This window comes from Serinus canaria, chromosome 1 (assembly GCF_022539315.1).
Source record: "Serinus canaria isolate serCan28SL12 chromosome 1, serCan2020, whole genome shotgun sequence".
Lineage (NCBI taxonomy): Eukaryota > Metazoa > Chordata > Aves > Passeriformes > Fringillidae > Serinus > Serinus canaria.
The window spans coordinates 46,324,197-46,348,482 of NC_066313.1; the positions used below are offsets into that span (position 1 = coordinate 46,324,197).

The 24,286-nt window shown below is 41.5% G+C and overlaps 2 protein-coding genes across 3 annotated transcripts in view; both read left to right on the plus strand.

The window, feature by feature from the left end:
* PAN3 (poly(A) specific ribonuclease subunit PAN3) overlaps window positions 1-24,286 on the plus strand; it is a 550,273-nt gene that overhangs the window by 327,649 nt on the left and 198,338 nt on the right. The window lies entirely within an intron of this gene.
* MTUS2 (microtubule associated scaffold protein 2) overlaps window positions 1-24,286 on the plus strand; it is a 262,673-nt gene that overhangs the window by 43,412 nt on the left and 194,975 nt on the right. Inside the window, exon 3 of one of the 2 annotated variants that reach the window (XM_030234714.2) lies at window positions 16,424-16,482. The exons of the other annotated variant lie outside the window; for it this stretch is intronic. The gene's annotated coding sequence lies outside the window, so the exon portion shown is untranslated. The remainder of the gene's footprint in view (window positions 1-16,423; window positions 16,483-24,286) is intronic. 2 annotated transcript variants of the gene reach the window in all.

Sequence of the window (24,286 nt, forward strand, 5' to 3'; positions counted from 1 at the left end):
TATTTTGAAACTGGACCAGGATACCCCTGGAGGTTCAAAATAAAAGAATATAGTTTTGTTTATGATTTTGGGGAGGTTAAAAAAAGGTAATTATTATACCAAAAATGCAAGTAAAAGGCAAAATTAAGCAATACTTTGATGCTATTAAAAATATTTTACTCTCCCAAATACTACAGTAAAATATTATTTCTTGAACATTTTAATATCAAATTCATTTCCTTCTTGTGTGTCAAAAAAAAGGATTCTGTCCCCAGAACTAGAAATAACAAAGACTCAGTCCATTGGGACTCTGATTTTGACACTGACTTTAATGTGGAAGACAGGCTGGGATCACTGTGAGGGGTGTTCTCATGAAGCTTGTGACAATTATAATAAGTATGAGATAATGATAGATGAATATGGAAACATACAGATGGCAGCTGGTGGCCCATGAAAGATGCAGGAAGCCACATCCAATTTGTTATATTGGTTCAGACAGGTTTATTGTCCATCAGTGTACTGTGTGGAGCGTATTGTGAGTGTCTGGTTGCTCTGTCTTCCTTCCCTGAATTCTGTCTGGATTTGTTCTGCTGGGAATAAAATTTGTTCTGCTACTTTTAAAATATGTATCTTATTGGCTGTGTACTTTTGTTATTCAGTTTTGGGCCATGTCACATTTCCTCCACTGAATAATGAACCTTTCTTCTCAGCCTGTCTTCTCCCCTCCTTGAAATGAAACAGTCAATAGTGTTTTCAGGGGTTCAAGCCCACCCAGGTACCACATGCTCTGTTTTCCATGGGTTTGGAATGAGTTGCCATGGGAGATGCTGCCCTGGGGCCAATGCTGAGGGTCCCAGGAGCACAGGTTGAAGGACTTGACATGGGATCCTGTTTAATGAAAATAATTGTGTGGATGGTATTGGAAATCAAAACCCATTCCCTTTGCCAGCTGGTTCAAGTTCATACCTGCTGTGCCAGAACTCCTCAGTGTCACTCCTGCCAGCCTGCTTTTACATGGGAGGGATATTTCGGGGCCAGTGGTTTTCCCTTTGTACTCTAAGTGTTTGCTGGAGAACCTCAGCTCTGCTGCTGCCATTTTGCTGCCAGCAGCTCATTTCAGACACAGGATCTGGTATTGATTAGAATTGATTAACATTTCTATAGCGCTTCTTGACTGGAGCCCAGTGCCATTGAAGCCACTTGACAGCTGGTAATTTACATCCTGAAGGGTAAAAGGTCTTGTCCTGAGTAATCCAAGGGATGACAGCAACTGTTCTGCTCATGGGCTGTTATGGTACCTAAGGGTCCTGAAGGAGGGGCTCTGTGCAAAGCCCAGAGTCCAGTGTCCCCATGCTGAGGGTCTCGGGAGACCTTGCAAGGCGGAGAGGAGGAATGGAGGCACATCTCTGCCCTTGTAACTCTGGGTCTGTATCTGCTGTGTCAGAGCAGCTTCTGGAAAAAAAGTGTGTGAGGAAAAGAAAACAAAATGTGCTTTGGACATCCATCCTCTTTTAGCAACTTAGAATTTGAATAATGGGAAGGTGTGAGCTCCTGGAATGAAGCATTTGTAATGAAAGCGGTGATCCAGTGATGCAGTTTGTGATCTGGTTTTGAAAAGACTGGTGACAACATTTGTTAGATTTCTTTCTTAATTTGTATTTCTGATCTCCACAAAAAACCCCAAAAAACTCTTTGAGGCAACTCCAGAAGCAAAATAGAAAATGCAAGGTGCATGCACAGAAATCCTCCAGACTTTATTTGTACTTGCTTTTGTTTCATCAGGCATATTCAAAGTCACTTGAAAGATTTTTAGTTTTCTTGTGCTCAATTTCTTCAGCCAAAAAATATTGGAAATGTCCTATCATTTCTTCCCTCTTTGGAATCTTTCAGAGGACATAGATGTGACTAGCTAGCATTTTCTTTCATTCATTAATTGAAAGCCTGGAAAGTTTTGATCATTAATAACTATATCTTTTCTTCTGGCTGTTTATATGGCATCCCTAAAAGACAGAGGTTAACATTGCTGAAAAACAGTTTTAACCCATTTAATCAAAAGGATTTCTTTCCCTCAGGCAGAGGTCACTGTTATGGTTGCCATCATTCTCCTTGTTCCTCACCCATCAAGGGGGTTTTTCAAATAAATACTGCAGACAAGGACTGAATTTAAAGGAAATGCAGCAGCCTGTTCTTTGAGGCACTCTGTGCATTACAAAGAAGGAAAGAGTGCTAGGGCTAGACTTAATCAAGTACTCCAAGTGTCTGGGTTTACCAAGGCATATCCTCTTCTACTTTGTTGTTCAGGGCACCCTGAGAGCTCACAGGTAGTTTTACCTGGCCCCAGTTCCCAAAAGGCTGTTGCCACCATGGGACTCAGGAGTGGCTGCACACGTGCTTTGGGCACAGGTGCCTGTACATCCATCCTGGATTTCTGAGTGGCTGTGGGGAGTCCTCAGTTCAGGTTCTGTATCACCATTAGTCAAAAATCTATCAAGTGCCCGTTCTCCCTGCTCCAGCTCCACTGCCTCCAGGGGCTATGGGCCCAGGCCAGGTAGGACATGCTTCCATCTCCATCTGGGCTCTGTCTCTTATCTTTCCAAGGCAGCTGCTCCACTTTTGAGCAGCAGTGCTCTGTGCTGCTTGTGCAGGCTCCTCAGTCACCTACCAGGGTCTGAGCTCGTAAGTATCCTATTGCTGATTGCTACTTCTGAGCCACTGCACTGTGTGCCTAAATAAGACATTTTTGAAAGTACTTTGCACTTAAATGAGTTGTCAGTTTTGCTAGAGTTAGCTGGTATTATTTATCAGGCTGGGGTGAGTTCTGGCATATTGCATTTGACTCTTCTTCATACAGGGTATTGCAATACCATTACAACATTTGCAAACACTGTCTGCTGTTTGGCTGGGCGGTAATGAAAGTGCTGTGATGAGTCTAAACTGGGTGGCAACCAGGGAATCATGAAATTATGCTCACTTTAAAGGACTTGAAAATTCATCTGGGAAGCATCTTTGCAGGTGAATGGAATAGCAGTCCATTTGGTTAAATTTGCCTTGAGTCTGGGGATATGTAGAGGTCGTGGTAAGATTCAAATGCAATTACATCAGTCATTCAGAATGTAATAGTTTCCAATACCACGTATTCTGCTCAGTACTGCCTATGCAAGTAGATAGAGGGAAAAAAATATAGCCTAAGGGAATGCCCACATCTTCTTAGACAATCAGGCCACTCGTTTTGCATGGTTGTCTGTGTTCTGTGTGCATGTGTAATCCATTACTTGCAGCCAGCTATTATTCTCTGGAACAGGCAGAAGCTAAAATCTGCTGTGGACTTATGCTGTTCTGATCCTTTTTTGACTGACTGACTAGGTGGATATATTTTCCATCCCCCTTGTATAATGAATATGTCAACTAAAAAGTATATGGGAGGCAGCAACCTTAGATAAGATTGTAAAATACTTTTCATTACACAGTTTCCTGGATTTAGGTGGCCGGCATGTAGTGAAACATTTACCTTTCTAGATGAGAAATTCCAAACATGGCCCATGTCCAAAGATGACAACCTGATTTTAGAGGTTTTACAGATTCCCTAAACAATATTTTTGAGAGAAGAAAGTGGAAAAAGAAATGTTAGAATTTAAAGTGATTTTTGGGATGCTTTCCTGGGAAGATGGGAACTATATGAAACTTTGAACCTGATGGCCTGATCATGTTTGCACAACAGGGGGTTCAGCATGCTACAGATTTTGGGGAAATGATATTATGATCATTTGAAAACCAGCTGATGTTTGTATGCATCACAAATCCTATGAGTCCTGCTGGCAGTCTCCATGGGAGTCAGGTATGCTTGCAAAGCCAGTCAAGTTTTATAATTAGCTGCCTGATCCAGTGCACTACTCCAAGCTGTCTCAGAAAGCTTTCCAACAATTTCAGGGGATGCAAGGTCATGGCAAGCAGACCTTTTTCTTGTAGCAGCTCGAGCCCTTGTGCTCCCTGTTTGCCGTAGGGGATGAATGTCCTTAAAGTAAATAAACTCAGCTCCATATAGGGAGTTCTGAAGAGCCTTTGAAGATTGGTGCCCTGTCATCTCAGTGGGGATGTCAGAGCCCTGGAAACTTTTCTATGGAAAAGTCTCCAAGAAGGCATGCTCCATCCTCCTCTCCAAGTCTGCTGACGCTGCAGGTGCTTGCACAGATCCATGTAACCCCACTGCAGGGAATCTCTATTAAAGTTGCATAGTGGAGCACTCAAAGCCAAATAAAAGTCAAGAAAAAGGTTAAAGACACAGTTTTACTCCCCCCATCCCCTTCCCACCCTGTATTCATTCTGTTACTTTTCAGCTGCCTCACTGCAGCATGTTTTTTTTTTTTCCTCTGGGAAAGCACAAATAGGTTGGAGAAGAGTGCCCTGGGAGAGCAGAGATGCCACTCATGTGAGTCCCTGTTCCCAGGGACTGCCCTCGGGATGCACTGGGAGCGGTGCCATCACTCAGCGAGCAGCGTGGTGGGGAGCTGGGAGTTACATGATTGTTTTAAGGAGGAGGGAGCAGGTGGAGCTGCTGCACCTCCAGAGAGGACAAGGACTCCCAGCCTGAGTGCAAGCCTGGGTGGCTGCTGCTCTTGTGGGAACAGGGGCTGAGAAAGAGGTCCCTGTGAGCAGTTGAGGGCTGGCTGGCAGTGTTAGCAGAAACAAATCTGAAAGAGACATGCGGGACTCAAACCTGACTGATTTCTTGCTGGGAAGGCACGTCACATGTTTCTTGCTTCAGGGGGTTACTTAAACTTAGTTGGTGTGTGTGGGCTGGGGGTGCCCTTACCTGTGCTGGAAGAGTTCATTCTGCAAAAGTCTGAGGGCTGTGGTGTGGGGCAGGATGGCCGCTGGTGGGGATGGAGCACGACCAGCATGTGTCCTCCTTACCAGCTGCAGGACACCAGCATGTGTCCTCCTTACCTCCTTGTCACCTGTGCCCAGTCCCCAGAGCCGGTGTGCATGTCATGCTCCTGGGCCAAGACTTACCTGTGCAGACTATGGAGACTGCTTTACATATGTCTCAGCAGCTGGCAGGGAGGACTCACTTTTTGGCTCAGTGTGTTAGTGACTGCTGAGAAAAGTGTCTGGCTCCTCTTTTCCTTACAGCCTTGTGAGCGGAAACATTTGGAGAGCTCATTACAGACTTTCTCCCAGCTGGCCCTGGGGGGAGATCAGGTGGTATTTGCTTCCTTCAGGGATGGGTTTTCCTGCCCCTTATTTACTGGGGCACATTTCCTGTGAGATCTGTGAGAGGGCTGGGCTTTCCCATAGCTGCTGCCGCAGATATGCTGAATGCCCCCACCACAGCAAGGCCTCAGGCTGGAGAGCTGCATTAGTGTGCTAATAAGAAATAAACTAATGAGTTATAAGCTAGTAAGTGTCTGAGGAGAGTCCAGAAGTAGCTTATGAAAAGCTAACCTGAAGATTTCTGCATGACACCCAGTGTGGTTTAAGCCTGCCTTCTGCCTCTTTGGACACTTGATGTGCTGGTGCAGCATACATCTTCCTCCTGGTCATCTCTCCTTAGGCAGGGATGTGCAGGGTGCTGTGTGTGACCTCAGGACTTGCTCCAGGAGCAGCAGCTGAACTAATGAAGAGCACATTTCTTCCTTTCACATGGAGTGCATGCTGCCTCTCTGGACCAAATGAGGGGATTTGCTGCTGAGAATCCCCCCGGTGCAGGTGGCTGCTGGCGCTGCTGGACTCTTTAAGCAGCACCTGCTTTTTGCACTGGTGTCAACAGTTGTGCTGCTAAAAACAATAGGAAGTTAAACTCTGCAGATGTATTTTCAGAGTCTGTTTCTTATCATACAGATCACACACCTGTATGGGATACTCAACATTGTCTCCAGCAGAATTTATCCTCTGCATCAGATAGAGACACCAAGTATCCTTTAGGAAGCCTAAGCTAGAGGAAGAAGCGTTGCTTATGTTTAATGAGGCCAGTTAGCCTGAGGCAATCCACCTGGCTACAGAAACAAGTTCTATGGGATGCTGCTTTTGCTCTCTACAGATATTTGGTGGAAAGCTGAAGCATTTCAGTGAGGTTATAGCTAAGTGCCTATTTTGGTCACTAGGTGTACAAACTACAGGGAAGAAAAAAAATAGATGTTTTTTGCCTTTCTTTGAAGAATTTATATCCTTGTTTAAAAAGAACATCAAAAACTGAAGGTGCAAAAAATAACCATGGAAATAAGAAAACACATTTACAGGCACTGAACACCTCAAAGAAAGCCTGAGAGGTGGCTTGATGTCATATATAAACTCAGCCATAAAGGGATAGTGACAGTAAAAGACTGGTGAAGAAAGGACTGTCAAGGACTAATAGTTGAAAGCTGATACCATTGAAATTCCAACTGGAAGCAAGTCACTACTTCTATGGCTCAATTAGGGAGCTAATGAATGAAATTTAATAACTCCTCATATACAGAGGTCAGACCAGATAATTGGTTCATTCCTCGGGGCTTAAGTTCCTCTGGGCTGATGTACCTTCCATGGTTTCACCAAGGAAAAAATATGTAGTAACTAGCAAATGTATTTCCTCAACATTAAACCAGTTAAAAAATGTTTTCTTTGGTCTAAATGCAGTTTCAGAGTGTCAGAATTTTAGAGGCATTTTTGCTTCAATTTTTTGGTAAAGTTATTCTGAGACCAATTATCTCTGAATTATTACTGTATACAATTTAGCAAGCATACATTGATTTTAAATAGATTCAAGAAAATCTTTGGAAAATAATATGAATGAAGAATCTTTAAAAAAGCTAACGTTTCTGAACTGAGCACTAGTTTTGTCCTTTGGGAAGTGAAACAAATTATTTTCCTTTCAGACTGGTAGAAATCAGGAGTAATTAAACTAAAGTCAGCAGAGTGACTTTTGTCAGATTGGATGTAATCTAGTTTGTATTGTAAGCCACCAACAAGGATCATTGTAAAATGTTCTCCTTGTGGCTTTTCTGATTTCAGCTGTTTATTAACACTGCTTAAATTATTCATGATGTATAGCTCATAACTTATCTGATAAATCTGAGTTCTTTTTCTATCAGTGAAAATTTGCAGAAAGGAAGGATTTTCAGCCACTGAATGTTTGTGGAGTTCACTTTGACTATCTGCATTTTGCAGCCTGTGGGCTGGTGGCCGGTGGTTCATGTTCATCGCGTGTCACTGCCCCAGCTGGGCTTAGGCATGGCTGTCTTTCCAGCAGGATGAATAGGCACAACCAGGGAACTAAAGTCCCTTCAGAAAGGGACAGGGAGTAGAGTTCTTCTTGTTGGGGTATGCAAGACCTGCAGGGCCAGCTCTGTCTCAGCCCCTGCAGCTCGGCAGTTCTTGGGTTGGGCCAGGGTCTCCTGCCTGTCTTCTGCCCCCTCCATCCCCAGCTTTTCCCCTCTGGAGCCCTTACTCTGCAGTGTCCAGCATGTGGAGTCATGGTCTCACTGGAGCCCTGCTGCCTTTCCTCTGCCCTGCCAGCTGCCCATCCCTGAGCTCCAGCATGGGGCTTCCTGCTGTGGGGAAGCAAAATGCCAGAGTCTGCTCATGAATGATCTTTTTCTTGTGTGCATGCATTCACGTGCATATATCCACATGCACGTGTGTCTCCCTACGCACAGTTACGTATTCATAAGGAGTAATTGGAAACCAAAGTCTGGGGAGTGCAGGAAAAGCCTCTGCTGCCTGGCTCTCCTTCTCATAAATTTTCCTCCTGTGTGAGAGGGGGGGAAAAATGTGTGGGATGAGCATGCATGCATTCATTGTTATGTACAGGGGGAATTTGCATTGCCTGGTGTGTTTGAATTAGTACATTGATAAAAATGGGGGTTTGACTGTTTGGAATTGTTACACCGAAGCACTGCGCTTGGTGTTTCTCTTGCCTTCGTTTCTGTGAAGCAATTCTCAGAATAGCCTCAGACTTGGAATGTCTGAATTTAATTACTGTTAACACTAGCAATATTTAGTCCTATTTGGGGGAGGAAAAAACCACAAATTTTCAGGAGCGGAGGTAGCTTGTAAAGATAGCAGCATTGAGAAGTTTGTTAGCTGGTCCGTAGTAATTAAGCTTATTTCCATAGCAACATTATCAGTTCAGCTCCAGGATTTTAAGATTTTTATGTGCCTGGTAATTAGAACTAATATCCTAATTTTAGTAGAGATATTACGTTTTTGTTTGGCAAGAGCCTTAGCCTTGTAACTAGGCAAACTGATTGAAGAGTGAAATAATGTTCTATTTTTCTTGATTTCTCTTTCTTGGATCTCTTCAGACTGCTTAACCAGCTAAAAGCAGATCACTGCACTCTGCTTTTTCAGTACATAAGACTGAATTTACCATTGAGGAGAAATGTATATATATCTATATCTATGTAAAATGTGGTTAGAATTATAAAAGCTTTGTGCAGTCCATAGAAAAACACTAAGGCAGAGCTGAAGTACAGCAATTAAGAATTCCCATACAGTTCTGGTCTAAATTGCTCCAATATAACATGGCAGTGGCCTCTCTGATGAGGGTTTTGAATGAGCTGCTGCTGAGCCCAGGAAGGGAGAGTATCCTGCCTGCTCACAAGCAAGCCATGGCGCTGTGCTCTTGGGATCTGCAGGGAAAGGAGGTCCCCAGCCCATCTCAGTCTCACTTCTCACCAGGGTTCCTTGGTTTCCATGAGGTCTGTGATCCTTTCCAGGGCAGAGTGCCATTTCTCCACTGAATTTGGTGGAATGACTCCAGTTTATACTATTTGGCCCCATATGACCAGACTCTGCCTATTTCACATAACCAGCCTGGCAGAGTATACTATTTCATAATTACATACATGTTTGCCTTACAAATTAAAACATAAGTTTTCTACTCACCAATGTTGTCTATGAAAAGAGTTATGAAAAACCAACCAGCCTCAGTGTGAGAACGTGGGTTTCCTCTAATCCCTCTCAGCTTCTGCAGCATGCCATATTTGCTTTATTTTCCCAGCCTGGTGGGTAGACATCACCTCAGGCTGTGGCTGATGTCAGTTAGGTGTGTGGGGACAGACAACAGACTGTTGCCTCCCAGGATGGGCAAAATACTCCTCTCTGTCTTCTGTACCTAGCCAGCCTCTAATTTTCACAAGACCTCTCAGGACTTCTGCCTCTGAGACCTCTTTCTTCCCTGAACCCAGCTATCAAAGTTGCTTAAAACTGGCCAAGAGGTTCAATGGTGGCTAAGGAAGGAAGGATTTACAAACGCCATACCATGTGATTTTGTAATCCTCCATTTCCTTAGAAGCAAGGCTAAAATGTCTGCAGACAATAAATCCCTGCATTTAAGCCGAGTTCACGAAGACCAGTGGGTAGATATCTACCTACTGGGTTAACATGCTTTGGGAGAATTTTTAAAGATTTTTTTTTTCCCCTATAGTCAGTTTGTTTTTTCAATTCACTCTTTAAAATAAGGCTAGCATTGGAAACACACCACTTTTGAGTGGCACAGCAGGTTCAGCATGTGCAGGGGTATATAGTGGAAATTAGAAGACTTGTTCCTGTTGCTAATGAGTTCTGAAGGTAAGAGAACAGTTAATGTATTCATAACAGACTTATACTCAAAGATTTGTAAATAATGTATGGCTTTCTGTGACTGGGAAGCCAACTACCATAAACCTTGGACCCAAGTAGAAAATAATTTTGTAGCAGCAAAGGACTTTGGATTTTGCAGATGCAGCAATTCAGCTATAATCCCCCTGGCGGGGGAAAGAAAAATTATTTATTCAACTTACTATGGAATATCTGTGGACTTATAATTCCATTTTTATGGCCTCCTGGCGCTCTATCACAACTTGGCATCTACTTTCCCCTAAGGAAAATGAAACTCCTTACAGTATGACCAGTATTTTGCCAACTTGTATTTATTTGTTAAAAAAAAATACTATTGTAAATCTAAATTAAAGACAGCAGAGAAATATGCTGTTGGCATATGACCTCCCCACTGGTGATGGATTTGTGTGTAAATTGGCAGATAGTAACTATTCTTAGGAAATACTAGTGAAATAGGCAGACATACTTTGCATGAGAATCATGGTGGCCTTGGGGGGTCTGGAACACTGATTTCTTTTACCATGGATTTAAATGACTGAACTACTGTTAAAAGTATGAAAAAATCCATGCAAATGCTTTTTTGTAAGATTGCAATAAAAATCAGAATGGCTGCTCAACAAAAGGCAATGGCAAAGGGGACAGCTTATGGACTGGATTAAAGGAAATTGTCTTTGTTCCCAGTTGAGCTGTTTTTATAAAGGTAAAATGAAGGTGTGAACAATGCATTGCTGTAACCAAGACCTGTTCCAAAGTCTGAGCATCGATGGAACCTTTCTACATACAGTGAAGTAGCATTGCTTATGCTCCATAAGAACAAAATGATTGGAGCATCTCCAGAGAAGGGCAATGGAGCTGGGGAAGGCTCTGGAGCTCAAGTCTGATGAGGAGCAGCTGAGGGAGCAGGGAGTGTTTAACCTGGAGAAAAGGAGGCTGAGGGTGGGATCTTATTGCTCTCTACAACAGAGGAGACTGTAGCCAGGTGTTGGTTGGTCTCTTCTCCCGGGTAAGAAGTGATAGGACAAGAGGAAATGGCCTCAAGTTGTACCAGAAGAGATTTAAACTGAAAATTAGAAGTTGCTTCCTGTAAAGGATGGTAAAGCTTTGGAACAGACAAGCTGGGGAAGTGGTGGAGTCACCATCCCTGGAGGTATTTAAAAGATGTGTGAAGTGGTATTTGGTGACATGGCTTAAGGATGGATTTGGCAAAACTGGGTTGATGGCAGAAGTCTATGATTGAAGGTCTTTTCCAGCCCAACCAATCCTTTGATCCCTTTGATTGGCTCAAACAAGGCAATTCTGGCTCTAGGAGGGGAAGTGGACAGATGAAGGTCATGGTGATGAGAGACAAGAAATGCTGGTTGCTTGTTGCTTGTTCTGTTGTAAGTTTGTGTGATGACACAGCAGCTCTCTGGTGAATTCAGCCAAGCTGTCTTCACTTGGGAAAGTTTTCCTCCTTGCTGGGAGCCACACTCTTGGAGGAGACGGAGGGTTTGAAGCCCCTTGCTATCAGACAAACTGTGATCTTCCTCAAAAATTCACTTTGGGCTTTTGGACCTATGTTACTGCATTGATCTACAGCTCCTGTGAGACTGAAGAATGTTATTCAAAGTTCCTAATTATTCTCAAATTTAGTAGTTGGTAGGGAGGCTTTTTAATATATTTGTTTTTAATTCCTTTGCAGTTTTTTTTAACGTACTTTGGGTTTTGAAGACAATGGTTGAATTAATAGTTGGAGATACATTTTCCTGAGGTGTGTTTTCATGTCTCTTGGCTCCAGGAAGGGGGTCAGTACAGAGAACAAAGAGATTTCTTCCCACTGACCTCAAAATTTTGGTAAGGTAATGACCAGATAATTCTTTATGAAGATACAGCAAAATAAATACATTTTATGAGTTAGTTTGGGTCTTTGTTCAGTGAAAATTTGAGATCTAGAAGTTGTGTCCAACAGTGCTCCTAAGCATAATTTGCAACTCTCAGTTTCACAAAGATTTTATGAACTATCTATGGACATTTCCTGATTGACAGCCAACGAGAAATTGCACTTCTAAATATTCTGCTTTCCTAGGAGACTGTATCCAAAGAACCTTTTTTTAAGTGCTGGTGCCCTTAGCAGCAACACATAGCTTGCTGAAATGAAAGAACAGCAGTTTTGGCTATTTCAAAAGAAGTGGGTCAAAATGTGCCTTTTTGCTCATGAAACATAGCAATATTTTGCCTTCATAATTAAGATAAATCACCTTGGCTATCTTCCTGTGATAACTACGTATTAGGACTGACATTTAGGTACAAACTGGTGGGAATCTGGTCTGCTGCATACAAATGAGGAGGCCCCTGTGCAAAAGGATGCCTTTGGCCTCTCTCTGTGTGATTCTTACACCTCATGCATGAAACACAGAATTGTGAGAAGGTTTTTTTAAGGCTGCAGTGTGTTGTGGGATTTATTGTGAGTAGTGAGAACCAGAAAGCCAAAGTGGCCTGTCATATTTTGTCTGATAAAGGGATTTGTATGGCCTGCTGCAAAAGGTAAGTATGGTAGTGTTTCTGCCTTAATGGAGAGTGCATAGTGGCAAGTAAGAAAAAGAAGAGTTGGCAGTGTTTCTTTGCTTTAAACTTTATAGGTAGGACATCATAATTTACAATGCAAAATCAAATAAGGTCTTTCCCCAGGAAAGATTCCTATTAACTGGTGCAGAATATGGGGATTACTTTTGCTAAGTAGGTTTGGGAGACATTTTTTCTATTCTCTTTGCACTGTGATTGAGTGGACAGAGGAGTTAAGTTCTGTTAAATGAGGAAGGTGAAAAGTAAAGGATAGTAAGCGTTTCTGGCCTGAAATGGAGGAATTATGGGGAACCGTGAAGAGAATTTCTTTGAAGATTTAATGGAATATTAGTGGAATATTATTCCATTAAATATTATGTAATGGAATATTAGTGGTATTTCCTTATGGTGCCAGGAACAGGATGGTGAACCCCTGGATCAGAGTTAAAATTGAAGAGGAGGCTGTCAGCTAGGAAGAAAAGCTACCCAGGAGGCCCCAGACTCGGGAGCACTTGGACTCGCAGCCATGGATGCACATGAAAGCTTTAGTTTAGTTCTTTTCCCCCCACATTCTTGAATAAATCCTTTCATTTTGCAAGGCTGTCCTGCATTGTTGCAAGGGAACATACCTCTGGATACAACCAAGTCTGCTCACACGTAGCCACACAGAAGGCAGAAGGGTTTGCAAATGTCAGCTTCTGTCTCAGAAGAGATTGGAAGCATTAACATTGTATGTTGGTCAAAAGGGAAGAAAGGGAAACTCGTTGGGATCTGCTCAAAGAGTGATAGCAGGAAACCTGCTAAAATTAGGGTACCTGCTGAAGACAGGGATGTGGTCTGATAGCATTTAGACTTCATAGCACATGAGAGTTGTGTTATGACCTAAATACCATCCTTCTGTCACCCAAATTAAGTACCTGAATTGAGTGTGTTGTTGCATATGGTTGTTGAGAATGTACCTGATTCCCTTTCTGTTTATTTTAGTTTTAAATATCTCATGTACAAGACTACTTGGCAGCTCTTTCTTTGCAATTTATTTCTGTGTTGTTGACTCATTGTCCATGATAAAGGGAAAGGGAGATGAACTGCAACCGGCTCTGTGCTTTTCACCCTACATGATCTCTGAATGCTTGACATGACCATGCCCCACTTCAGGCACCACTGCAATATGTACACTGAGTAATTGTGCAATGATTGGCTGGGTTGAGACTGCAAGTGAAAAACACTAAATGAGTTTACTAAATTCCAGTAAGCCTTTGGTGAAGCAGTACATTGGCAATTCTGTTAGTGTTTGTTTATGGAAGGAGAGCGTCTCACAACAGGTTTGAAAAGCAAAGAAAAGCATTTTCAGACCACAGTAGTACTCAGTTATGGTCATTTAAATGACCACAAAAGAGGACTTGTCAGGTAGCAGCTTGGCTGGTTTAATTTTAAAAGTATTATTCAAGAAAATACTTGGACTAACCTGAAAAGATGGATTAGAGAACAAGGAGGTTTGTCTTCAGCTAACTAGAAAATTATGTGTTCAATACTGGAAAGAAATATAACAGGTAAAACTCTGATCATTGTTTATTGCTTCAGGGCAATTACACTGATGTTAATAAAATCAGTAATGGAGATGGAAAGGAACATCTATTGCCCAGGTTATTTAAGATCTACATTGCTGCAGAACAATTTTATTATACTTTTTATTAAAAAGCAGCAGTGCTTAGTTATATCAGTTAAATCACTTAGAGGAACTAAAATACTGGTAAGTTAATACTGATCCTTCTAATGACTGAATAAATTAGCATAAAGGAAATAAACTATGCAATCCTGGACTTAAAAGAAGATGATTTTATTAGAATGATAATTACTTTAATTGTTTCTTTTCTTAGTATTCAGGTGTGATTTTTTTTTTACAGCTGACAATAATAGGGATATATGGAAATCAAACCAATAATTAAAGAATAATATGTAGAAGTTGTTGCTTGCTCTTTGATTCAATAGATATATTTACTTTCAAATAATTTATGAAGACAGGTGCATTCAGAGAAGTTCTAAAAATTTTGTCCTTTTCGATTCACGTCACAATAGTGCTTCCATAAGCAGTGTACCCATATTCCAGAATTCACATGTTTTCCAGTAAAAATTCATGAAGTCATGTTGAAAATGCAGCAGGCAAGAATTCTGTGAAACTATTTCACAGAAGAAATTGTAGAGGTGATAAGTGAATTTTTTTCCTGTTTTGGTATATTGGCTACTGCCTTTTTCTCTGCTTTCTTAGGTGGGTTTTGTAGTGGTTGATGCCAGTATGAGAAAGGCTGTGTGTAGGGAGCCAGAGCAAGAAGTTGTCATTGATAGTCTGACCATGAGTCACAGAATATGTCAAGTTTGAAGGGAACCACAAGGGTCATAGAGTCCCGCTCCTGGCCCTGCACAGGACCATCCCCAGGAGTCACACCATGGGCTGAGAGCTTTGTCCAAACACTTCTTGAGCTCTGTCAGGCTGGTGCCTGACCACTTCCCTGGGGAGCCTGTGCCAGTGCCAGTGCCCAACCACGCCCTGGGAGAAGAACCTTTTTCTAATATCCAACCTAAACCTCCCCTGACACAAGCTCAGGTCATTCCTTCAGGTCCTGTCACTGGCACCAGAGAGAAAGAGATCAGTGCCTGCCCCTTCTCTTCCTCTCTCGAGGAAGTTTTGGACTGCAATGAGCTCTCCCCTCTGTCTCCTCCAGGCTGAGCAGACCAAGTGACCTCAGCGGCTCCTCATGTGGTTTCCTCTCCAGACCCTCCACTATCTTCACTGCCCTCCTCTGGACTCTCTCTAATGACTCAATCTCTTTCTAAAGTCTCATAAGTTTCAGATATCTTCAAACTTCAGCAATGTGCTGAAAGAGGGAGGGGAAATAAAAACAGATGAATGCCATCAGACTTGCCATTACATTCAGAGGACTCTTGTTGAATTAATTTGAAATCTGTGCATTGATCAGTCCTTAGTTTGGATGACTGGCACTGTGTTGTAAATAGTGGTGAAAACTGCTGAGGATGTTGTCTAACCTTTCCTTGTAATGGCAGCATCCATCACTCCATGATTAACATGCTCACAGGCACTTTTTTCATCCTCTGCTATAGCATTTCTTCCAGTAAAAAAAATGGATTAACAGCTGAGTGCTGAAGGAGGAGTCTTCTCTGAAAGAGACTCTATGAAAGTCCATGGAAAAACATAATTTGTCATATGTCACCTGGAATAATGAAGCACAGAGAGATACCCTCCTCATCCCTCAGAATCAATAGTTTTTAAAATATAAATATAAATATATAAGTGACAATGAGAATTGTTTTTCCATTGAATACCTGTAACCAAATTATATAGTAACTTTGATTTATAAATGCATTTTGTTTTTCTGGATGGGAAGAGATCAGTCTAATCACATTTTCACAGCCAAAATCTCATTCTTCTGGGATATCAATCAAATATGTGCTTCCTCTCACACCTGTCTTGAGCATGAATATTTATTTGGCAAGATTCAGGAAAAGTGTGTAGTAAAGAAATCTAACTGCAAATAGTTAGATAAAGAGAGAAAACATCTAACTGCATACTAAAATATATCTTTTCATTTGCTAAATTTTCAGAATGCTCTTTTGAAGAAAAAATCAATTTTCATCACTATTTGTACTCTAAACAAATGAGTAAAATATACCCAATAGATAGCAGTGTAAAGGTTACTTTAATTATTGTGCTCTTAGAATATTTTATGAGTATTTAATCTAATATTGCTTTTTCTCTGTACTGTCCTAAGAAAGGTTATAGAAAGATTTTCATGTCCACTAGAATTTCCAAAGCATGTGTAATTCCCCCATCAAAACAATTCTGAGAAATTAGAAAGTGTTATTTACCCCCACCCTTTATGGCACACAGCACTTAAGCTGTCAACAGGTCACTGTCTTAAAGATTGCATCCTTTAGTGTTTTGGAGTCACTAATCCTCTGAGCTGAAAATTTCATTTTCTCTGACTTTTAAAGCCCAGAACTTCATCCTGCCACAGACGTGGCAGGACAGCCACTGCAAACACGTCTGAAAGCTGCTCAGAGTGTTCAGTTCTCCCAGCACTGCATTGGCCCAAAGATTGTGCTGAAGTGCAAGCTGCACCTCAGGCAATGAAATAAATAGAAAATCTATGCTAGAAAATAGAAATTAATAGTAAAGGTAGTTCAAATATAATCTAGACCGGTGCTTGTGTGAAAAAGCATACTGGAATTTTAATAGTTATTCTATAATACAAAGAACTTTCCTATTGACCTAGAGTGATTTTTTTTTTCCCCATTTTGATGTCTCTTGAAGGCTTCTGATGAACAGAGCAAGAGTCTTCCCCAAGGAGCATCTTCAGCAGAAACCAAATAGTAAGTAATACAGGAGGCATGCAAGGTGCACCTTGCAGACAGCAGCTCAATTCCACGTGGTGTGATGGGTACCTCCAGAAGTTACACTGCCTTGTAACTGTGAAGTAGCATATGATACTCAGTTCATGTCCAGCCCGGGCTTTGTTTTTGGACTTGCACTGGTAGGGCAGTAATCCATATTTTTCAGCAAGCTTTCTGTGTCCTCTGCTCTTTGTAAGATGTACACACTAAATAAGAGATTATAAAATAAAAGGATTTTTAAACATCTAAGTGTTCTAACCCCACTTCAGCCAACTGGCTTTAGGTGGTTAGTATTAGTCATTTCACAAGGAACAAACAGTTGTATTGAAATTGAAACTAGGGGTCTGTTATAAACCAACTTCTGATCCCACACCTAACTTCCCATGAGGGAAGGCTCATCTTTCTGAAGTTGGTGTGCTGTATCTCAGCAGTGAATAAGGAATTTCTGGGAATGTAAGGGAAACAAACTTGGGTAAAATTGTGAAAGCTCACCTATTTCATAGTCAGAAAATCTCAGTATGAGGTGTTTGCTCCAGTTCTGAAAGAGGTGGACTAGACATCCCATGAGTACTATATCTTTGGGGACTTCCTTTGGGCTGTGATTGTTTTGTGGGAAATAATAGGTCACCTGTGGTTATGTGCAGTAGACTCATCACTTAAAATGCAGAGGAGAGACAATTAATTAGATTTTTTTGAAACTTGGCCGTAAAGGTTTGTCCTACTTTGTGACTGACACTTTAAGCAAATTATTTAGAACACTTGTGTATTAATTAGAAGCTGTAGATGTGATCATATTTCTTATCTTTTTTGACAATGTGTGTTATGAGCAATGCAGAAAGGATGGTAACTCAGCAAACTGGTTGTGTACTAAAAGTTGGCAAGGTCACTGAGGAAATTAAGAGTGACTGGGAAGTGTCAGAAATGTTCAGGGTCTTGGGGCACTGGAATGTCCTCCTGTATAAAATTTGCCAAAACTCCTGGTATGGGTGAGAAAGATGTAGTAGGCAGGAAGCCTTTCCACCTGCCATCCTTTTCCCTCTTTTGAAGTTCAAATTTTAGATGAGGTTTTGTACATCTAGGAGATAATTGCTTTCCAGTTTTGATAATGACTTTATATACCAATTCTTCCAGTCATTAGTCACAAATTGCAGTACTTTGCAAACAGAAGATCTGATTTATTGTCTGACCTGACTAGTAATGAAGCATTTGTCTGTAGCTGGCCTAATTCCCTGCTGTGTAAGCATATGTAGCAACTTAGAAGTGAATGGCAATACATGAGATTGTGCTAGTGATAAGTTTGGCCCATTATTAATAAAATACAACAAATAAATAGCTTTTGTGCTCGTAAATTATTTGAATATTCAGACCAGGACCTGGTGATAAGCAAATACAAGGAAATATTTCCTCTGACACAAGAAATGTCAGATTTTTCCAACAAACCCAAATGATTCTTATCTTCAAAACAAAAAATGTTGAGTTAGAGGGCCTTCTATTAAACAGGTACAGCACTCAAAATAATGCATGATCCTTTATCAAGTGCAGTGCTGTTGAAACATAAAAGTTACTCATCCCCTCTGAGTGTAAACTTTGGGATAGGTGAAGGAATGTGTGATGCATTGTCCTGCCTTAGGCTGAATCCTCTGTGGAGATGGCTCCTGCTCTCTATTCACTACATGCAGAGAACTAAAATTATTATCTTGGACTAGACAACTAAGTTTTGGATTGCTAAAATTAACTAAGTCCCACAGCCACTATCTTTATCTTCAGCCTATCTTTTTCTATTTTGTTTTTAATTTCATGTCTCTCCACTCACCCATTTTCTGTGTCTTCTGCAGTTTTTCTCAAAATCCATCATCCCACTTCGTAAAAGTTATTTCCTTTAATTTAACCATGATCTCTGATGCTGGAATGGCAAATGGGATTCTATGATACTTCTGCTCCACTCTATTTGCTGAAACATTGATTTTCCTAAAGCATTTAAGTACTGAAAAAAAATCAATAGGGCTATATACAAGTAATATAAAGGCATCTTGGTAACTTACGGAGAAAGAGCCAGTCTGACTGAGTTTCATGTCATTCACTGGGAGGGAAACCTGTGGTTTCTAGCTGAGGGCAAATGATAGCATAATTCTCCCACACCCTGTGTTCCACACCTGCCCATCAAGGGTAACCACAGCCCCACAAGCTACAAGAAGACAGAGCACAATCTGGAGAAAATAGTGTGAAAATAGCCCCAACAAACAATAGGGGCTCCTGGTTCCCAGAAATGCCACTGTTTTCTTGGCTGACACATGCCCTGAGGAACATTACTGGGAGCTCCCTCATCAGGAGATCCAGCAGCAACACCTCTTCCTTAGACCAATTATCCCTTCTCATTTCTGCCTGGCTTGTTACAGGAGGGATGTGTCTGCCCAGCTCTGGTGTTAGGGAGCTGCTGTGAACTGGGATGGCCTCTGCACCCTCTCAGGTGTTGGAGGGGATTTTTGGAATGATGTATAACCTTATATGTATAGCCTTGTATGGCATTATGTAAAGCCTTCCACCAGGCTCTGGCTCACTCCAGGTGTGTGTCCCCACCACTGCCTCCAGCTGCTCAGCTCCTCGTGGACAAACTTTCAAACCCTCACAAATGACATCAGGGGAGAAGGAAGCCAGGGCTGCCACCATCTGAATGCAAAGGCAAACCCACGAGCCCAGCAGTGTTTTTGATCAGCAGCTCCACTGCCACTGTCAAAATGCATTATGAATGAATGGCCAAATATTTCACAAATGTAATGCAATAGGGCTCAAGCTCCAAGGCCAGAAATATCTAAGTGTAAAGATAACTGATGTTTGCAGAGATACCTTAAAAATTTGTCTCCTGGTGCATGTAATAGGATTTTTCCATCTGTTTGCCACATAGCTGAGGAATGCAAAAGCTAGAGTCTGGTAAGATTATAATCAAATTCATTGGTGTTTCAATTACTGCTGGGTATATTTTATTTGAGGCTGGGACAAGATCCAGAATTTTTAGCCTGAATGTGGATAATACAGGTTACAATTTTTTCCTCAAAATGTTGAAGTGCTTATTTTTCCTGTGTTTGACTTGGTATAATCACAGATATTGTAATTATAGGTATTCATTTTTTGTGATGATATGTGACTAGTGTAACAACATTCTTTAAATAGATGTCTCTTTTTCAGTCAGAAAGAAACATTTGGCAGTATCCCATTCTGCCATTTAATTGAGCCATGTGAAACGTGAGCAGGGAGAAGAATAGGAAGTCTTAAACCCTAGAACATACCAATTAGACATGTGTCTGTCATGTCCCAATCCTGGTACTAGTGCACATGTTTTTGATGCTGTGTTAGAGGTGCTGTAGTAAAATAGGAGAAATTCCTAGAAGGAATGACTAGCACTGTGATGGAGGTGGTGAAAGCACAGCAGGTACCTACCAGTCACCTCAGTGAATGTGACCAAGCCCCCAGTGGTAGGACCTAAGGATGTATGAGCTGCTGGAATTCTCTTCCCAAAAAGGAGCATCATCAGAGATCTCTGGGAGTGAAATGAAAACCTTTCCTAAGTGTCTTTCAAAGTGGTGGTAGAGAAGAGACAATTGCTTGATTTGTATTTCCTAGTTGGGAAGAGGTCTTTTAAGAGACAGTGTAATATTTTATCTGTGCAAAGATATGGATGCATATGAACCTCAGAATGTAAACAGGCTGTCAGATTTCACTCCCTTAGTTCTTGCAGTTCATTGCTTTAGGCAGTCAGTGCCTGAGAGGATAAGTTATAGAGGTTTGCCTTCTTGTAATGTGTTCTGTTGCTAATCTTAAATCTGCTTTTTCTTCTATACCTGAAATCATAAATTTGGTATAGGAAGGCCAGTCAGTGGTGTTATGTTAAGCACTGAAGCATCCTAAGGCAGTCTAGATGAGCTCTGTCAGGTATGCACTTCTGTGTGCTTCCCTCAAGGATAGTGATATTTTCCTTCAGAAAGCATAAAATTATTACCTTCACTGATGCAATTTCCTGTGATACACTGTAGGGTCCAGATTTTGACTTTCAGATGGATAATCCAAGTAATATTCTGTGAAAGATGGTCTGCTAATAGTCCAGCATCCAGTGAAGGAGAGCCTCTGTGCAAATGTGGGATGAAACATCTAGAATAAACTGATGGGGAGAGCCAGACTGTGGATCCTTTCATGGTGTTTGATTTTGTTCCTGCAAAGGGCTTTCCACACTGTGAACTACTTTGTGATCTCCTTTATCTGCACGTGCTTTCTATGTGTCATTTTTGTCTTACCCTGGGACAAGGCCTCAATCCCAGTGCTGGAGGGAAAAGCTTTCCCTAAAGGCTCAGTAACTCCCAGCCTGGGCAGGTACCTTGCTGCTGGAATACCCCAGGCAGAAATGAGAAGAGATAGGTGGTCTGGGTAGGAGATGTTGCTGTTGGAATTCCTGGTGGTGCTCCTAGGAGCTCCAGTGATGTTCCCAGAGCCCGACTCAGTCACGAACAAAGTGGCATTTCTGGGAACAAGGAGCCCCTGCTGTTTGTTGGGATATTCCCACTGTATCCCCATTGTCTCTGCACTTGGTTGAGTTCCTGTCAGTCTTCCAGAGCCACAGCAGCCATCCTGCCCTTTGCACCAACACACTTTGTCTTCTAGCAAAGCCTAGTAGCCAGTCCATCCCGTTTGGAGTTCTCTCCAATGGACTTTGCATTGCTTCTTTTCCATTGATGGAGTTGTCTTAGCAACAGCAAGAAGTGTAGGGCAGGACAAGGTGTGATCTCTGTTCTGTACAGTGCAGAATTCACAAGGCCATCCAAATGTTTTATGACAATAATTTCCCTTCCCTTCCTTCAACAGATTGCTGTGCTCCTCTTCTAGCAGCTGAACTTCATTTTGTTATTTGTGGCCCATTAGCACTGCTTCCAGGAAGGACTGACAACCACAACTGAAATTGTTCACTTACTGGTGTAGATGGCAGCCAAAGGACCTGCTGTTTTGTTGAACTGCACAGCTCTGGAGATTTTCTAGCCTCACACTGATTTTGGGTTGCTATGCTAGCAACAGCAGCATGTGACTGCAGAAGTGCCACTGCTGTACCATGTGCAATCATCACTGTGGCATCAGAAATGAAAGCCAGCTGAGAAAATAGGGAGTTTTGCTCCTGAATTTGCCAGCATGGAGATTTCCTGCTTGGTGTCATAGCATATGTGGAAATTTGGTTGGGATGGCTCATTCAGTGCAGGATCACCTCGGTGTCCGTTCCTCCTGCTTTCTGGTGCTGCTGGTTTGTGGGGCATGGTTCACAGCCAATTTGGCCAGGAGAAATATGATAAAAGAAGTTAAAAGTTCTGCTGTTGGGCCTCACTAGTGAGATGTAATTAACCAGTGGGGAGTCATGGTTCTGGAGAAAATTTCTGTCTGCTCCTACAGGAGAAGCAATATGACTTCCTGAGGGATTTCATTCTGTTATTCTGTGAAGATGGTGCCTCTGATGTCTAATCAGCAGCACAAGGACAGAGCATGGTCAGAGCAGATTAAATCTTCATGGCTTCCAGTGGCTGTAATAGCTTTTTTAGTTGCTAGCATCTTGATACAAAAGTGGTTTTCTTTTTTTTTTTTTCTTCTATGTAACACTCATATATTGGGCATATTTTGATCCAAGAAGGACAAAAATTATATGCAAGACACAAACCCCCTCTCCCAAGCCATAAGCTGCAGAGGACAAGGACACTATTGAAAGTGTCACACAGGTGTCTCTTAGGTCCATTTTCCATAGGCTGATGGCTGACGTACTTACCCTTTTACCATTAAAATTTCCTAAAAAGATTCCCCCTGGACATGTCACCAACTGCAGAGAAATGTGGCTTCAGCAGCCAAAGGGGCCAGGGCTGTGCTCAGTGCAGGACCAAAGCTGGAGGTTTTGGTCATGCAATGGAGGGCACAGCTTGTTGCTTTCAGCCCCTCTTTGGGAAGGGTGTTCAGTGTGCCAGCCTCTGCTTCCAGAGAAGGCCCTGGGACTTTCCTTAGCTGGGCCCTTGGATGCTGCTGCCTTCAAGCTGTCTGGAACAGCAGAGCTGCTTCTCATAGTGCTTCTCATTGTAAAAACTGAATCGTTCTGGATTTTGTCTGCAGGTGGTTTTCCTTCTGGGAGCTCACTCAGCACAGAGAAGGAAAATTGGCTAAACAGTTTTACTTTAGTTTGCAGTCATCCTTTCAAGTGGTATTCAACCTCTCCAAGGTGTGAATTATAGATGTTTATTTGTTTAGAGCAAGCCTTGACTGAAATATAATTAAAATTGTATAAACGTTTGTATTACTCTTACAGAGTATAAATTTAGACAAAGTTTTTCATGGAAGTTTGTCTTTTAACCAACTCATCTGTCAGTGTTTGAAGTTATAAAAGTATATTCATATAGGTAAATAAATTTGTTACCTACCTTTCATTTGTGATACTCAGTAGATGATAAAAATAAACTAGAATAAAAAGGAGAATAAGGTTATAGAAAATGGAGAAGGTAGGCTAGCAGGTTATTGGTGGTGAGCAAAGAAAATTGGAAGACAGGCTGAGAAGTAATGACATGCTGTTTGTTTTTTTATGGACACTCATTATTTCTGCGGGGAACATCTGCTCTGCAAGAGCTCTTTGCAGCAGCTCATCAGCAGAGGTGAATAACCCCAGATTACCTCACCCTCACTGCATATTATACCTCATCCACATTTCAGTTGATGCTGGCTCCTTCTGTTTTCAAGTTTAAATACAATTCAGAGGTTTCTGGTTGAAGTCCCTCTCCTCCATCCCAAGAGGAGAAGTAATTTTGGGGACACATTCATATATATGACAGTTTTTATCCTTCTGTTACTAAGTTACTGTTTTAACCACTATGTACAGAGGTAGTTTAGCCAACAACCTTGTGCATATTTACCTGCACTGTAGATGTCCGAGTTCAGATGAATCCAGCCCTGAATCCAGCCCTGACTGTGATTTGTGATACCTATCTCAGGAGAACTTGAAAAGCTTCCCAGATCTCGCTTCCTCCCCTGTATACCTCGGTATCTGGAAAATTTCATCCCATTATCTTTAAATGTTTACTGAGCATGTTAAAGGTTTTCTCCAAGTTTACATAAGATATTGCTTTTGTTTGCTGTGTGAACTGTTCTTTATATGAAGGCACTCATGACTCATGTAATATCAGCACACCTAGCTGTGAAAATACCAGAAACACTGTCTTTGATATTTTCAAGGGGGTTGAAACAATCACTATTAATCACTCAAAGATACGAAAATGACTTACCCAAGTGAAAGATAAGGTGCTTGACTTTTCTTTTAGTTACACTGGTGAAAATTGAGAGTTGCTGGTGTCAATTATGTTTTGTCTGGCTTTATGGAGATAACAATCAGGTCCCTTGGCTTCTAATCAAGTTTGATATTACCCTGGTGAGTTGTTCTAATCCCTTAAATGGCACCATGTGATAAGAAATCAATTGTGGTATGAAAATTGCTCAGCTTTTCAGTTGTGCTAGTGTAGTTTGGTCTAATTGCCTAATTTTATCTTCTCAATAAAGAGAATATTCAGAATTCTCTATTGTACCATATCTCCAGTAGACATCCTTATTTATAATTCTTACTACAAAAAAGAATGACAAATATTTTTGGTTAAACAAGTTTTGAATATGCAACTCAGAATAACTGGCCACTAGTAAGCAGACTGTCTTAACAAACACCTTGTAGCTGTCTTTGTGCACAAGTGCTTGGGTAAGTTTTCTTTTTCTGAAGGCAACCACTTGCCAG